Source organism: Netta rufina, assembly GCF_964035555.1.
Source record: "Netta rufina genome assembly, chromosome: W".
NCBI lineage: Eukaryota > Metazoa > Chordata > Aves > Anseriformes > Anatidae > Netta > Netta rufina.
The window spans coordinates 13600425-13614022 of NC_140139.1; the positions used below are offsets into that span (position 1 = coordinate 13600425).

Genomic DNA, 13598 nt, shown 5'->3' on the forward strand with positions numbered 1-13598 from the left:
GGGAGTTTATCGCTCGCACTGTCACAGTTGTCCGGCTCAGGGCACCCGGGGTCCCAAAGCCTATCATTGGCATTGAAGATAGAGGCAAAGAAGGCATTAAATGTCTCTGCTTTGCCCATGTCCTTGTTCGTGAGTTGACCTTCCCCTTCAAGTAGTGGACCTATGTTTTCTCTGGTCCTCTTTTTTCTATTCACATATTTAAAAAAAAAACTTTTCATTGTCTCCCACAGACCCGGCAAGCTTCAACTCTAATTGTGCTTTGGCCACACAAATTTTCTCCCTGCAAAGGCAAACAGTGTCCCTGTAGTCCTTCCATGTTGCCTGACCCTGCTTTCAGCAGCCATACACTTTCTTTTTATGCCCAAGCTCCAGAAGACCCGTGGTCAGCCAAGCCAGCTGTCTGCCCCGCCTGCCTGACTTCCAATATTTTGGAATTGCCTGATCCTGTGCTTTTAGGAGGCAGTGCTTAAAGACTAACCAGCACTGATGGACACCAATGCCTTCAAAAGCAGTTTCCCAGGGGATCTTGCTAACTAGTTCCCTGAGCAGCCTGAAGTCTGCTCTCCCCATATCCAGGGCTGAAGTTGTGGTGGCAGTTTTCTTCCTGTCACCAAAACTTTTAAACTCAACTGCTTCATGGTCACCATGACCAAGACGGTCGCCAATTGACACATCCCCCACAAGACCCTCTCTGTTCTCCAGCAACAGATCTAGGAGGGCACCTTTCTTAGTTGGATCCCTTAGCACCTGTACTAAGAAGTTATTATCGAGGTGCTTTAGGAACCTCCTGGACCTGCTTATGTCGGCTGTGTGATATTCCCAGTTAACGTCTGGCAAGTTGAAGTTCCCCATAAGGACAAAGGCAGCTGATCTTTAGGTATCGCTTAGTTCCTCAAAGAATAATTAATCGGTGTCATCATCCTGGCTGGGTGGTCTGTAATAGACTCCCATGATGACATCCCCTTCATTTGTTTGTCCCTTAATCCTTACCCAAATACTCTCAACTTTGCCATTGCCAACTGCAGTCTCCACACAGTCCAGCCCCTCCTTTACATACAGCACCACCCCACCGCTTCACCTGCCCTGCCTATCCCTACTGAGGAGCCTGTAACCATCTGTTGTGACATACCAGTCACAGGACTCATCCCACCAGGTTTCACTTATGCCAATGATATTGTAGCTCTGGGACTGGGCCAATATTTCTAGCTCATCCAGTTCATTTCTCATACTGTGTGTGTTGGTGTAGAAGCACTTCAAATGTGCCTCATTGTACACAGCACCTTGTGGAGCAGACCAAAAGACCCCACCAGCACACAGTCCCTCTGATTCTGGCATGCCATCTCTTAGCTTATCACCGGCTTTAGGGTTTTATCCCTTTCCCCCTTCAACTCTAGTTTAAAGCCACATCTATCAGCCCTGCCAACTCCTAAGCAAAAATCCTTTTCCCCCCTGTGAGAGAGGCACATCCCATTTGGTTCCAGCAGGCCTGGTGTTGCATAGACCTTCCCATAATCAAGAAACCCAAAGTTCTTCTGGTTGCACCAGCCTTGAAGACACATGTTAATAAGACGAGTCTGCTTGTCAACATTGATCCCTCCTATCAGAAAGACAGAGGCAAACACAGCCCGTGCCCCTGATCCTTTAACCAGTCGCCCCAAAGCCCTAAAGTCCCTTTTGATTGTTCTCGAACTTCTCGTTGCTACCTCGTCATTACCAGCCTGAAAAAACAGTAGCGGGTAGTAGTCGGTGGGCCGTACCAGGCGAGTGACTTTCCTGGCAATGTCTCTTACCTGAGCCCCAGGGAAGCAGCAGATTTCCCTGTGAGTTGGGTCCAGACGGCAAATCGGGCCCTCTGTCCCTTTCAGAAGGGAGTCCCCTATGACGATAACCCTTCTTTCTTTCTTGATAGAAGGGGGCTAGGTTGCCTTGCCTTAGGCACCCCTTCCAACTGGGATGGGCTTTCATCTACATCATCATTTGCTTGACTGTCAAGTTCTAGAGCCTCATACTTGTTGCGTAATGGTAGCTGTGAAGGTGATTCCATACCATATAAAGTCATGCTGAGCAATTAATATGGAGTGGCTGGCCAGTGCGGGTGGGACTGCTGCTCAGGGATAGGATGGGCTTCCGGGATGCTGCTCAGGGATGGGATGGGTTGGAGTGGCCGTTGGGCCTGTCACAGGACTTGGAGTGGCTGCAGGGTCTGTCACTTGGGTTATAGTGGAATTGACTGCAGCTCAGTAAGCATAGGGCAAGCCCCAGCACACTGCAGTGATTTGTGTATCTCTGGAATTGCTAGGGTGATGACACACCTTTTTCAAGCATTCTACCAGTTTTTTAGGATTTTGTGGTTTTTCAGGGGTGAATTTCCAAGGCACTGGAGGTGCCCACTGCTCTAGATGCCTGCCCATATCCTTCCACACTCCCTGCCACTCACAACTATCCCGCCTCAGGACAGATCTCTGGATGGCATTCCTAAGTAGTTGTTTAACCTTAAACAAAATCTAAAGTATATTCATGAGTAATAACAATAAGAACATGCTGGTCTGAACATCCCAAGGATATTCAAAGTCTTGAAAAGCTATTGTAACTCGCCTGGAGGAGAAGAAAGGGGTAAAGGAGAAAGGGAGGGTGAATGAGTGGGAAAAAAACATCTCCCCCAGTCCCTTCCATAGATTGGCTCCCTGAAGAAAAAAGGTAAAAGGTGTAATTGTTAATAGTTTCTGAGATATGGTTTCCAAAGTATGGAGTTGACGGCAATGTTGAGTACAAATACCAGATTACTTTCATGACAGTAATTTTATCATATCATAAGCCAGAGTTATACAGTACAGTAAAAGAATAACCTTAAACCAGCCCCCAGAAAGGATAAGCAGCACGACAGGGAACGCATACAGTAAGTAATGTGCTATATAACTCAATTTGCAAAACAGGCACAGCAGACCTGAGATCAAAAAAATCAGTATTGTGATGAGCAACTATTAAACTGATCTAACACTTATAAGAATTTTGTTTTAACACGCTCTGGTCAGATCTGTCGTTATCTCAATCCTTCATGCCCCACGTTCAGTGCCAAAAGGACTGTTGTGTTTTAACCCATCTGGCAGCTAAGCACCACACAGCTGTTTGCTCACCCTCCCCCCCAAAGTGGAATGGAGGAGAGAATCAGGAAAATGAAGCCTGTGGGTTGAGATAAAGACAGTTTGTTAGGACAGAAAACAAAGGAAAATAAAAATAATGAAGATAATAGTACTACTACTAATAATGTGTACAAACAAGTGATGCACAATGCAATTGCTCACCACCCGCTGACCGATGCCCAGCCTATCCCCGAGCAGCTGGTCCCCTCACCCCAGCGAGCCACCTGTATTGGGTCTGGCTGGGATGTTAACTTTCCCTGCAGCAGCCCATACAGTGCTGTGCTCTGCACTTGTAGCTAGAACAGCAGTGTTATCACACCAGTGTTGTGTCTGCTGCTGAGCAGTGCTGGCACAGCATCAGGATTCTCTCTAAACCCTCCTAGGGTGTGGGCAAAAAAGTGAGAAAGAAACATCACCAGGGCAGCTGACCTAAACCAACCAAAGGGATATTCCATACTATATGATGTCACACTCACCAATAAAGGGTGGAAACAGGAAGAAGAGGGGAGGGGTGGGCTCTCGTTGTGAAAACGTCGGTCCTCCTCCCGAACACCGGCTACGTGCGTTGAGGCCCTGCTTCAAGGACGTGGTCAAGCATCACTTCCACACAGCCTTTACTTGTTTTTTGTTTGTTTGTTTGTTTTTGCTTGTTCGTTTTTTTTTTTCTTTTCTTTATTTTCCCCTCCCTTTTCCCCTTTCCCTTTTTTCCCTTTAGTTAAATTGTTTAATTAGTAATAATCTTTCCTTAATATTTTTTTCCCTTTAATTAAATTATCCTTATCTCAATCTGTGAGTTCTTATTTCCTTTACTTCTTCCCCTCCTCTTCTGTGGAGGGGGAGTTAGAGAGCAGTTGTGGTGGAGTTCAGCTGCCTAGCAGGGTAAAACCACCACAACTCCCCCTATCAATTGCTCAGCATGATGTCAGATGGTATGGAATACCCCTTTTGCCAGTTTGGGTCAGCTGTCCTGGTTTTGTCCCCTCCCAGCTCCTGCTGCATCCCCCAGCCTGTCCACTGACATAGTGAGAAGCTGAAAAGTCCTTGGCTTAGTGTAAGCACTGCTCTGCAACAATTAAAACATCAGCATGGTATTATTCTCATTCTAAATCCCAAACACAGCACCCCCCTACCAGCTACTAGGAGGAAAATTAACTCTGTCCTAGCTGAAACCAGGACAACCTGCTACAGAGGCTTCTGGTAGCATAGCTATATTATGCATGAGTGTGGTCTGCATCCCTTCACTATGAGCAGAAGCTGCTATCCTATCAGTGACACTAGGTAAGGCACACTTCATTGATAACTTCTTATGCTGGCTGAGAGAAATCAAAGTGGACAAAAATTGTGCAATTAGAGACAGCTGGAGCTGCAGCATTTCCAAGCCTCACAACTCTGAAACTTTCATGTCAGACAGCAGGAATGGGACTGGGATTTAGCAGGGGAAAAAGTAGATTTGGGACATAGAGAAGAAAGGAGGTAATCTAGATAAAGGACAAAGCAAACTAGTTAACAGAGACAAATATACCATTTTTTCTATTTTTTTCTACAATTTAAAAATATTTGGAAAACTATACCTTTTGTAATAGTATAGCATTTAGGTTGCTGCAGCTCTAGGAAATTAATTCCAGACAGCTGGTTTAGTTTTGCCAATGACTAAAACCAAACAGGACTTTTTGTACTGAGACAGTCTTTCTCCACATTTTTTTTTGCAGTGATGTTGAGATACTCTAGTGTGCCGTATGCAGTGAAATAAGGATCCTTCAGTTCCCTAAATTTTATAACACTTATGAAATGGTATCCTCTGATTCTGGTATAAAACCTACAGCACTGAGGAGAACAAAAAAGAATGCAGACTGCATTGTATGTTGACTTACTAACTGATGGACATTTCCATGATCAACCATGGGAATTGAACAACAGGTGAAGGAAAAAAAAAAAGTCAGATCTGGTCTTTTAATCTTTTAAAGGAAATGCACAGTCATGGACTGGTGACTCTCCCTTTCTTGGGGATCCCATAGCTGTAGCCTATTGTTGCAGACAAAGATCCTGGATTGCAATTCCGACTTTTTGATAGTTTCCAGGATGTGTACTGAGTGGGCTACTAACTAAAAGATTAACCACTTCACTGCTAAATATGCACTATGAAATTCTCAACCAAACTTTTAGTATCAAATAGTTTTTGGTGTGGTACTATCATGTTCTTTTATTCTTCCAGGTTAACCTGTCTTTCAAAAATATGCAGTACTGTGCATTTTGATAAAATTACACTTCCCTGATGAAAGCAGTGTTTAAAGTTCAGGTAGCAAGTTAACAGATTTAAAAGCACTTTTTTGTGGAGTGGGGGTGGGGACACATGAGAAATTGTCAGAAATATAATTCAACAGTTTTCTGAAAGATAGGAGAAACACACAAATAGGCCTCAACAGAAGGCATCACTAACGCTGAAGTGAATTTGGTTCTTCCATTTGGGCTTCCATTCAGCTTCAAGGAGAATAAATGTGTACAGGCTTCTACCTACTATACATGGTGAGACATGGTATCATGGCCCTACCGCATTGAGCACTGTTGTTGTGAGGTGACCTTGGCAGGCTGCCTGGTGCCCACCACACCACTTTCTCCCTCCCTATCCTCAGAAGGACACGAATTAGAAAATGCAATGAAAAAAACTCATGGGTTGAGATAAGGACAGGGAAACCACTCACCAATTACAAGCAAAACTTCAGGCTGTTCAGGGAACTAGTCAGCAAGGTCCACTGGGAAGCTGCTTTTGAAGGCAATGGCATCCATCTGTGCTGGTCAGTCTTTAAGCACTGCCTCCTAAAAGCACAAGATCAGGCAATTCCAAAATATCGGAAGACAGGCAGGCGGGGCAGATGGCTGGCCTGGCTACCAAGGATCTTCTACTGGAGCTTAAGCGAAAAAAAAGAAAGTGTACAGCTGCTGGAAGGAGGGTCAGGCGACGAGGAAGGAATATAGGGATGCTGTTTGTGTTTCTAGGGAGAAAATTTGTGTGGCCAAAGCCCAACTAGAGTTGAAGCTGGCCAGGTCTGTGGGAGACAATAAAAAGTTTTTTTTTTTTTTAAGATATGTGAACAGAAAAAGGAGAACCAAAGAAAACATAGGTCCGCTACCTGATGGGGAAGGTCTCTTCACAGACAAGGACATAGGCAAAGCAGAGACGTTTAATGCCTTCTTCACCTCTGTCTTCAGTGCTGATGATGGGCTTCGGAACCCTGGGTGCCCTGAGCTGGAGGACCATGATGGTGGGAATGATAAACTCTCAACCGCCCCTGAATGTGCGTGGGATTTGCTGCTCCACCTGGATCCATACATGTCCATGGGTCTAGATGGGATTCATCCCAGGGTGCTTAAAGAGCTGGCTGACGTCATCGCGGGACCTCTCTCAATTATTTTTCAGTGGTCTTGCAGAGAGATCTGGACAGATTGGAGAGCTGGGCAATCACCAACCGCATGAAGTTTAACAGGAGCAAGTGCTAGGTCCTGCACCTGGGACGGGGCAACCCTGGCCATATGTACAGGCTGGGTGACGAGACGCTGGAGAGCAGCCCCACAGAGAGGGATCTGAGGGTTGTGGTTGACAGCAAGTTGAATATGAGCCAGCAGTGTGCCCTGGCAGCCAGGAGGGCCAACCGTATCCTGGGGTAAGTCAAGCACGGCATTGCTAGTCAGTCGAGGGAAGTGATTGTCCCACTCTACTCTGCGCTGGTCCGGCCTCACCTCGAGTACTGTGTGCAGTTCTGGGCACCACAGTACAAAAAGGATGTGAAACTGTTGGAGAGTGTCCAGAGGAGGGTGACGAAGATGGTGAAGGACCTAGAGGGGAAGATGTACGAGGAGCAGCTGAGGTCACTTGGTCTGTTCGGGCTGGAGAAGAGGAGGCTGAGGGGTTATGTCATCGTTGTCTACAACTTCCTTGCAAGGGAGAGTGGAGAGGCAGGTGACCTATTCTCTGTAATCACCAGTGATAGGACCCGCGGGAACTGTGTTAAGCTGAGGCAGGGGAGGTTTATGCTGGATATCAGGAAGAGGTTCTTCACCGAGAGGGTGGTCGCACACTAGAACAGGCTCCCCAGGTATGTAGTCACTGCACCAAGCCTGTCTGAATTTAAGAAGTGATTGAACTGTGCACTTAGTCACATGGTCTAAACTTTTGGTTAGACCTGTGCGGTGCCAGGCATTGGACTTGATGATCCTTCTGGGTCTCTTCCAACTGGGGATATTCTATGTTTCTATGATTCTATGATAAACATACTCCAGGGAGGGAACAGATAAGATTAGAATATAAAAGAGTGTTAGGAGTTAGTGTAAAAAGAAAGAGAAGGAAGAAAAAAAGAGAAGAAGAAGAAATTAGAGTGAGGAAAAAGGAAGAGCGGGGTGGGGTGGAGAAGAAATTGGAAACCCAGAAGAGACTGTGCACTTTCTCCTCCACCAAAAGAGGGATGCCTTTTTGGTAAGCTCTGCACCTTCACCCTTTGGTGAGGAATAGCTGGAATAGAATTTTGCTAGCACTGTTATCATATATTAGAACTATTGCAGTAAGTGTATTTATCAACAGCAGTTCTGAATCTATTATATCTCTTGCCTTATTAAATACATTCAACTTTGTGAAACTGTCTCAGGGAAAGTCCTTAGCAGGGTTCTGAAATAGGCAAATGATGGACTCTGATAAGTCCCCTTTAACATGACACTGATAAATGATGGAAAGCGGCTTGGTGAGCACTGATGAGCTCCCTTGGTGAGCTTCTTTTTGCTTAGGTTCCAGTGCTAACAGTTGTTGGGAAATATCAATCCCTAAGTACCGCACTTTCTGCTGAGTCACTTGGGCCTTCTTCTGGGATACTCTGTATCTGGCTATTCTTGGGTAATTTAACAGACGGAGAGTGAGTTGTACACAGTTTTCTTTGGTTTGAGCTCCTAACAACAAGTTGTCAACATATTGCAGCAGACTTCCTTCATTTAAACTCTGCCAGTTGTTTAAGTCCACAGCCAAGGCAGTCCCAAGTACCGCTGGACTATTCTTGAACCCCTAGGGTAGTACTGTCTAGCACATTTGAGTCTTTTTCCCAGTTGTGGGATTTTCTCACTCAAAAGGAAATGTAGTCTGACTATCTGGATATAAGGATATAGAAAATAAGATGCCTTTTAGCTCCAATACTGTGAAGTAGGTATCCTTTTAAGATAATGCTGTTAGGAGGGTGTATGGATTTGGTACCATGGGGTGTCTGTCTTCAGTTATCTTATTTATGGCTTGCAAATCTTGTACAAACCTGTACTCACTGCTATTTGGTTTCTTTACAGGTAGTATCAGGGTGTTAAAACTAAATTAGCATTTGCAGATCAACCCATTAAAAAAAATCTTGTCTATTAACAGCTCCAGCCACTTTCTCGCTGTGAACCTAATTTGATATTGTGGTACTGTCGTGGTTTTGGCTGGGATAGAGTTTTTTACTATTGATTTTCTTCATAGTAGCTTGTATGCTGCTGTGATTTGGATTTTTGATGAGAATAATGTTGATAACACACTGATGTTTTAGTTGTTGCAGAACAGTGCTTACAGTAAGTCAAGGACTTTTCAGCTTCTCACACGGCCCTGCCAGCAAGGGGCTGGGGGTGCACAAGAAGCTGGGAGGGGACATGGCCAGGACAGCTGATGCAGACCAGCCAAAGGGATTTTCCATGCCATATGACATCATGTTCAGCAATAGAACTGGGGTAAAGGAGGAGGAAGGGAAGATGTTTGGAGTGATGGAGTTTGTCTTCCCAAGAGACCATTACGCATGATGAGCCCTGCTTTGCTGGAGGTGGCTAAACATCTGCCTGCCAATGGGGAGTCGTGAATTAATTCCTTGTTTTGAATCACAGAATCACAGAATCACAGAATCACACAGAATCACAGAATCACAGAATTTTCTAGGTTGGAAGAGACCTCAAGGTCATCGAGTCCAACCTCCAACCTAACGCTAACAGCCCTCCACTAAACCATATCCCTAAGCTCTACATCTAAACGTCTTTTGAAGACTTCCAGGGATGGTGACTCCGCCACTTCCCTGGGCAGCCTGTTCCAGTGCCTCACAACCCTTTCAGTGAAGAAGTTCTTCCTAACATCTAACCTAAAACTCCCCTGGCTCAACTTAAGCCCATTCCCCCTCGTCCTGTCACCAGGCACGTGGGAGAACAGGCCAACCCCCACCTCGCTACAGCCTCCCTTGAGGTACCTAAAAAGAGTGATAAGGTCACCCCTGAGCCTCCTCTTCTCCAGGCTGAACAAGCCCAGCTCCCTCAGCCGCTCCTCATAGGACTTGTTCTCCAGGCCCCTCACCAGCTTCGTCGCCCTTCTCTGCACCCGCTCAAGCACCTCCATGTCCTTCTTGTAGCGAGGGGCCCAAAACTGAACACAGTACTCGAGGTGCGGCCTCACCAGAGCTGAGTACAGGGGAACGATCACCTCCCTAGCCCTGCTGGTCACGCTGTTCCTGATACAAGCCAGGATGCCGTTGGCCTTCTTGGCTACCTGAGCACACTGCTGGCTCATATTCAGCCGACTATCCACCATCACTCCCAGGTCCTTCTCTGCCTGGCAGCTCTCCAACCATTCCTCTCCCAGCCTGTAGCTCTGCTTGGGGTTATTGCGCCCCAGGTGCAGGACCTGGCACTTGGCCTTGTTGAACTTCATGCAGTTGACCTCAGCCCATCGGTGCAGCCTATCCAGATCCTCCTGCAGAGCTTTCCTACCCTCAAGCAGATCGACACACGCGCATAGCTTGGTGTCATCTGCAAACTTACTGAGGGTGCACTCGATGCCCTCGTCCAGATCATCGATGAAGATATTAAAGAGGACCGGCCCCAGCACCGAGCCCTGGGGGACGCCACTAGTGACTGGCCTCCAACTGGACTTGGCTCCATTCACCACGACTCTTTGGGCCCGGCTATCCAGCCAGTTTCTAACCCAGCGAAGCGTGCGCCAGTCCAAGCCAAGAGCAGCCAGTTTCTTGAGGAGAATGCTGTGGGAGACGGTGTCAAAAGCCTTGCTGAAGTCAAGGTAGACCACATCCACAGCCTTTCCCTCATCCACCCAGCGCGTCACTCTGTCATAGAAGGAGATCAGGTTCGTCAGGCATGACCTGCCTTTCATAAAGCCATGCTGACTGGGCCTGATCGCCTGCTTCCCCTGCAAGTGCTGCGTGATGACTTTCAGGAGGATCTGCTCCATGAGCTTTCCTGGCACTGAGGTCAAACTGACAGGCCTGTAGTTTCCCGGGTCTGCCCTCCGGCCCTTCTTGTAGATGGGCGTCACGTTTGCTAGCCGCCAGTCGATTGGAACCTCCCCTGATAGCCAGGACTGTTGATAAATGATGGATAGTGGCTTGGCCAGCTCCTCTGCCTGTTCCCTCAGTACCCTTGGGTGGATCCCATCCGGCCCCATCGACTTGTGCACATCTAAGTGCTGTAGCAGGTCACCAAACAGTTCTTCATGGATAATGAGGGCCACATCCTGCTCCCCATCCCCTTCCACCAGCTCAGGGTACTGAGTATCCAGAGAACATCCGGTATTGCCGCTAAAGACTGAGGCAAAGAAGGCATTGAGCACCTCCGCCTTTTCCTCATCTCTTGTAACTAAGTTTCCCCCCGCATCCAGTAAAGGATGGAGATTCTCCTTAGTCCTCCTTTTTGTGTTGATGTATTTATAGAAACGTTTTTTGTTAACTTTAACGGCAGTAGCCAGATTGAGCTCCAGATGAGCTTTGGCCTTCCTAATTTTGTCCCTGCACAGCCTCGCTACTTCTTTAAAGTCCTCCTTAGTGGCCTGCCCACTTTTCCAAAGCTTATAAACCCTCTTTTTCCTCCTAAGATCAAGCCACAATTCTCTGTTGAGCCAGGCCAGTCTTCTTCCCCGCCAGCTCGTCTTTGGGCACGTGGGGACAGACCGTTCCTGCGCCATTAAGACTTCCCTCTTGAAGAGCGCCCAGCCTTCCTGGACCCCTCTGCCCTTCAGAACCACCTCCCAAGGGACTCTACCAACTAGTGTCCTGAGCAGCTCAAAGTCAGCCCTTCGAAAGTCCAATACAGCGGTTTTACTAGTCCCCTTCCTGGCCTCGCCAAGAATAGTGAACTCCACCATTGCGTGGTCACTCTGCCCAAGACAGCTCCCGACGATCACGTCCTCCACCAGTCCTTCTCTGTTTGTGAAGAGAAGGTCTAGCGGGGCACCACCCCTGGTAGGTTCACTAACCAGCTGCGTCAGGAAGCTATCTTCCACGCTCTCCAGAAACCTCCTAGACTGCTTTCTCAGGGCTGTGTTGTGCTTCCAGGATATGTCAGGGAAGTTGAAGTCCCCCACGAGTACAAGAGCTGATGATTTTGCAACCTCTGTCAGCTGCCTGTAGAATTCCTCATCCGTCTCCTCATCCTGGTTCGGCGGTCTATAGCAGACCCCGACCAGGACACTAGCCTTGTTGTCCCTGCCGATCCTAACCCAAAGGGACTCGACCTTGTCATTCCCAACCTCGAGTTCTACAACCTCGAAAGACTCTCTAATATAGAGAGCCACACCACCACCCCTTCTATGCTGCCTGTCCCTTCTATAGAGCTTATAGCCAGGCATTGTAGCACTCCAGTCATGAGACTGGTCCCACCACGTCTCCGTGATGGCAACCAAGTCGTAGCCTGCCTGCCGCACGATGGCTTCCAGCTCCTCCTGTTTGTTACCCATGCTGCGTGCATTGGTGTAGATGCACTTCAGCTGGGCCATTGCCTTATCCTCCGGCCTTGCCATTGTTCCCCCTGGCACAGCCCCAACAATCCTAGCCTCAGCCCCATCCCCATCCCCCTTCCTACCTAGTTTAAAGCCCTCTTTTGCTTTGCTTGCGCACAGCCTAGTAAACTGCCTTTATCTCAGCCCATGAGTTCCTCTGCACTTTATACCTTTCCTATTCTCTCCTGGTACTGGATTTATGTGTCAAGGGCTTGGTAGCAGGGGTGGCCTCGGTGAAAAGAGTCCAGAATCTGCCCCATGTCAGATAAGAGCCAGTTTCAGACGGCTCCAAAAAGGACCTGCTGCTGGCAAGAGCTGAGCCAATAAGTGACGTTGCTTGTGCCTCTGTGAGAGCAGATTTAAGAAAGGGAAAAAACTGCTGTGCAACAGCAGCTGGGAGAGCGAGGAGTGAGAACCAGCCCTGCAGACACCAAGGTCAGTGCAGAAGGAGGTGCTCCGGGTGCGAAAGCTGTAGTTCCCCTGTGGGCTGTGGAGAGGACCCTGGTGGAGCAGGTTGTTCCCCTGCAGCCCATGATGTACCACGGTGGATCAGATTTCCACACTGCAGCCCACGGAGGAGCCCATGGTGGAGCAGGAGGATCAGGCCTGAAGGAGCTTGCGGCCTGTGGAAAGCCCCTGCCAGAGCTGATTCTGGGCCGCAACAGCAGCCCAGGGAGAGGAGCCCACACATTTGCAGGTGATCTGGCAGGAGCTGCTGCCCATGGGGGATCCATGTTGGAGCAGCGTGCTACTGAAGGATGGACCCTGTGGTACAGACCCATGTTTGAGCAGTTCTTGAAGAGCTGCTGCCTGTGGGAAGACCTTGCAGGATCAGTTCGGGAAAGGCTGTATCCAGTGGGAGGGGACCCCACATTGGAGCAGGGGAAGAGAATGACTGTGAAGGAGCGGTGGAGTTGAAGCATTATGGACTGACTGCAGCCCCCATTCCCTGTTCTCCTGTGCCACTGAGGGGTAGGACGTAAAAGAGGGTGGATGGTTGTCGTGTTAAGGGGTGTAGCTGATTAAATGATATGGGTCCAGTTGGATTCAGGGTACTGAACTATCATGGTCACAAATTCACCAGTAACGTAGCATGCCCTCACTCTAGTCGCATTCAATGAGAACTGTGAAACGGGCTCATAACACAGCACAAAAATCATACCTTTACCCTTTCTCTCTCCAATCTTTTGTGCAGCCTGACAATGGTTAATGCTTTCTACCACTTTCTCTTGATTTTTCCAAAATTTTTCAGCCCACTCCTTCCCCACCTGGGAAGGGGTCACATTTACATTTTTGCAGCAGTTTATCCATAGCAATCCTGCCGACTACGCCAATTTCTCTGTCTCATTAAGGGGAGTAGCCGATTAACCATTATGGGTCTGGTGGGATTCAGGGTACTGAACTATCACAGTCACAGATTCACCAATAATGTAGCACACCTTCACTCTAGTCACATCCAATAACTATCACAGCTAGGAACAATGCAATTAAGTGCAATTTATTACAGCAACAGGTACACAGGTTCTTTGGATTGCCGGGATAAATTCACTGTCTGCAAAAGCAAGCTAGCATGCATGAAATACACAGGTACACAGCCTGGCTATTAATGCGTTAAAAGGCACAAAGACTCTGTAGAGATTTCTAAGTTTCTGTGGAGACACCTCATATAACCAAGTGTTCAAGTTGTT

The 13598-nt window shown here is 47.7% G+C and overlaps 1 protein-coding gene across 2 annotated transcripts in view; it reads left to right on the top strand.

Moving 5' to 3' along the window:
• The window catches only part of LOC311220791 (E3 ubiquitin-protein ligase KCMF1-like), a 132691-nt gene that overhangs the window by 91750 nt on the left and 27343 nt on the right, over nucleotides 1-13598 (top strand). The gene's annotated exons all lie outside the window — the stretch shown is intronic.